Genomic DNA, 3,709 nt, shown 5'->3' with positions numbered 1-3,709 from the left:
TGTACGGTATTTCGATATTATTATTCTTACACAATGGGTCGATCTAAGATTGTTTAGTGTAACAAAAATAACTTCTAGCTAGTTTTCTCAAGCAAAACACACAGGAATTTCTCCACTGATTTTTTTTAATTGCTAAAAACCACTGAAAGAAAGCCTAGGGCAAAGGGCGTCTTCGAAAAAATGGTCGTGTGGGAAGGTTTTTCCTGGAAATCTTTCCTTGACATCACCCTTATTGATTTAATTTAATTTAATTTTATTTCATCTAAGACATATTTGCCCTGGGATACAATTCCCTGGGATTGAATATTCGCAGTCTGAACCTTTTACTTTCGTTTTAAATGACTGAATCGTAGGGACTAATTTCATTTCCGTTTCGGTCTATTCCATGCGCCGGCTCCTTGAAACGCAAATGGTTTTTGTTCTCATTTTTGGTACAGCAAGATTGCATTTTGTATTGCGTAACGCCATGGTATGAATATAAGATGATTTTTCGAAAATATTTCCTAGTTTTTCATGTGCAAGATCATTTAAAAATTTATATACCATTGTACATAATTCTTGATTAATCAGTTTATCAATTGTCGGCCAGCCAAGCCGCTGCCATAGAGGGGCAGCTGGTATGGCAAATAGGCTACTGCTGACAATTCGGGCAGCTCTGTTCTGCAGTTTCTGCAAGGTTTTCAACTTGATTGCCCCGCAATATCCCCAGACAGAGCAAAAATAACTGAAATGTGGTTGGATAATACTAAGATATATCTCCTTAAGACCCCGTTTACACTGTCCCGGGACAATTTTGTACCGTTACGGTTCGCAAGTGTTTACACTGTCGCGGTTCCAAATTGTTCCGTTTAGCCGTTTCGTTTACACTGTACCGGTACGACCTTAATTGAATGGTAGAACAATGTTTAGAAGAAGCTGTATTTAGTCAACCGAGGCTTTTATTTTGCCGCCGAAGTCAACAATCTAAATTTTATTGAGAGCTAAAATGGAGCGGAAGGCCGATAAAAACTTTACTTGGACGGACGACAAGGTGGCTTTAATTTTCAGTGTTATTTTAGACTACAAAACTGCAAAGTCCAATGAAGGCTTGGACTGGGAAACAATACAAGCTTTTTCTGTCGTCGTCTTGTCTTCAGAATGTCCTTTTCTTCAGAATTTGACAAGGTAGTTACGCCACAATCAAAGCCTCGATAACCTGAAACAGCCATACAAAAGACCTCTTTGTGAATCCGTGACAATATCGTCTCGGATAGGTGCTTACACTGTCCCGTTCAAAAACGGAACCGTGACGGTACGAAATTCGTTCGCTTTCAAAGCAGGGTCAAAAACTGTTCCAGATAGCAGAGCAAAATCGTCTCGGTTCCACAGTGCTAGTGTAAACGGAAGGGTGAACCGTGACAGTTTTGTCACGGTTCCAAACTTGCACGGGACAGTGTAAACGGGGTCTAAGTGTGTCTTCTTGCACATATTGTTAGGCGTAATTTAAGAGTTCTTGAGCTCTAGCGATCTCCTTTTGTATACTACATTCAACAGTGCTCTCCAATTTTAGATTATCGTCAATCATGAGACCAAGATACTTTTTTTCTTCACAAAGTCAATATGAAGTCCATTTACTTGAAAACGAGAAAGTGGTACCGTCAGTGTATCAATTTTGCTCCACTTTTGGGACGATCCTATTATCATGGCCTGTGTTTTGACAATCAAGGAAAGCTTATTACCTTGTAGCCATTTCTCAAGTCAGGCATTTTTAGCATTGACAACAACATTAATCTCTTCTATATTATTAGAAGAGAAAGAAATTGCCGTTTCAACGGCATACTTAGTTGCTTTGCATTTTTTAATGCAAAAGGTAACTTATTAATGTATATCAAACATAGAAGCGGTCCAAGGCAAAAGCCTTGAGTTACCCCTATTTTTGACTTCAGCTGGATCAGAGCTGATGCCGTTGACCCTGCAGAACTGCCTGCGGTTGTCTAAATAATATCTGATACAACGCTCAAAAACTTTCTTCATGGACTCATTGAAGAGGATAGGAGTCATTTTACTAAGAAATGCTATTCAATGCATTCTATTGCTTTCTTTACATCCATGTATGCCTATACGTCCAGGTACTCTTTTGTTTCTAGTGGAACAAATACCATAGTTTTTCATCCGAGGTACTAAACTGTTTTTTATTCTATACGCATGTGTGTGTGTGGAAATTGTTCTTACAAGTTGTCATGACTTCTCAGTGTATGTGAGATCTTCTTCTCAATAAAGATTTCAGACATAAATTTGAAATTGAAATCATTTTTGGTTTTAAAATTTTCTAGTGTTAGCAACTGTAAAGTTTTTGGTAAATAGTGGCTGAATCTACCTTTCTAATGAAGTTGTATGAATGGAAAAGTTAAATTATGATGATAAAGTAATGAATTGTGGCAGAATAGTATTCTAGGGACTTGGTTCTTGAGGAGGGGGGGGGGGGGGGGGGGGTTATTAGAGGGTAGGGGCTTTTTGGTAGTATTGAGCATAACACAAGTTTTGAAGTTATGATTGTCAACACGTTTTAATTTGCCATTAAAAAGAGGAATGTTATGTTTTGATTCTTGGTTGTCAGAAAGCCCCTAAAGAGGTGATTATTTTCAAATGTTTTGTTTTAATTTGTGACACTTTAATTTGCCAATTTTTTGTCGTAAACATGTCAAATAAATCCTTATTTTAAACCATCGAAATGATTTTCGATGAGATATGGTAAATGAGGAAATCTTTACATGGGGTCTATTCAAGGGGACAAATTAAAAATTTACTGTAAGATCCAAATTCTTGTTGCTTCTTTTCAAATTTGTGCATGCTCCCCTATATCCTGAATGCATTTTTAAGGTTCTTATGCTCCCCAGAACCTCAAAATGACCTTTAACGACCAGAATTGGAGTGCAGCACAGCGTTTTATCAATCAGAGTCCATACTGGACCTTTTCAACGTTCTAAGCGTCGTTTATTCAGGGCCTTCTTGGAATCTTCGATCCCTGCAGATCTCGATATGAAACAGCTGCAGCAAGATACTTACTGGAAAAGCAACATTCTGAAATATGTATCACCTGCAGCATTTGCATTCAATTAAACGTGTTAAACGGGCTTTGAGAGAAACTTACACTGTTTGCTCTACAACTGAATAACTGAGATTTCTTTGCAAGCTGTTCAATCAGCTGATCCAGTATCTGCAAAGATGTTTAAAACATTTTCGTCTTTATCATTAGCTTGAGAATAACTATTCCCTTTTTTCGATATCACCCTGCATCACCCAGGAAACAATTATCAAAATATGTTCCAAACATACAAGGCTTTATTAAACAAGCGAAACAGATGCATTTGCGACATTGAGAGCATAATAAACTCAAATTTTTCATTTATATATCGATAGCCAAATATTTTTCATGAAAATTGGCTCAAGAGTGCACTAAGGCAAAGAACGCTAGTACGAGAATATAACGTGAGGACATTTTAAGCGCAAAGAATCCATTCCACATCATTTTTCAGCGTGTTGAATTTTCCTAGCAATCTAATTTTGATGCTGTCAAACTGTTGTGATGATCTACAAAATTTAGCCAAATCCTCACCGTACACAATTGGAGGGGGCAAGAAGGCGTTTCCCCCGAAGGCTTTGAAGATTGTTTTTAAACAATTCCTTTCCTCGATCTTAGTAGCAAGGGATAGGGACCACGCATCAGATT

This window comes from Rhopilema esculentum, chromosome 7, assembly GCF_057945365.1.
Source record: "Rhopilema esculentum isolate cy_ngs chromosome 7, ASM5794536v1, whole genome shotgun sequence".
In the NCBI taxonomy this organism is placed as follows: domain Eukaryota; kingdom Metazoa; phylum Cnidaria; class Scyphozoa; order Rhizostomeae; family Rhizostomatidae; genus Rhopilema; species Rhopilema esculentum.
The sequence above is the reverse complement of the archived record's forward strand: the minus strand, read 5'-3'. Positions refer to the sequence as shown.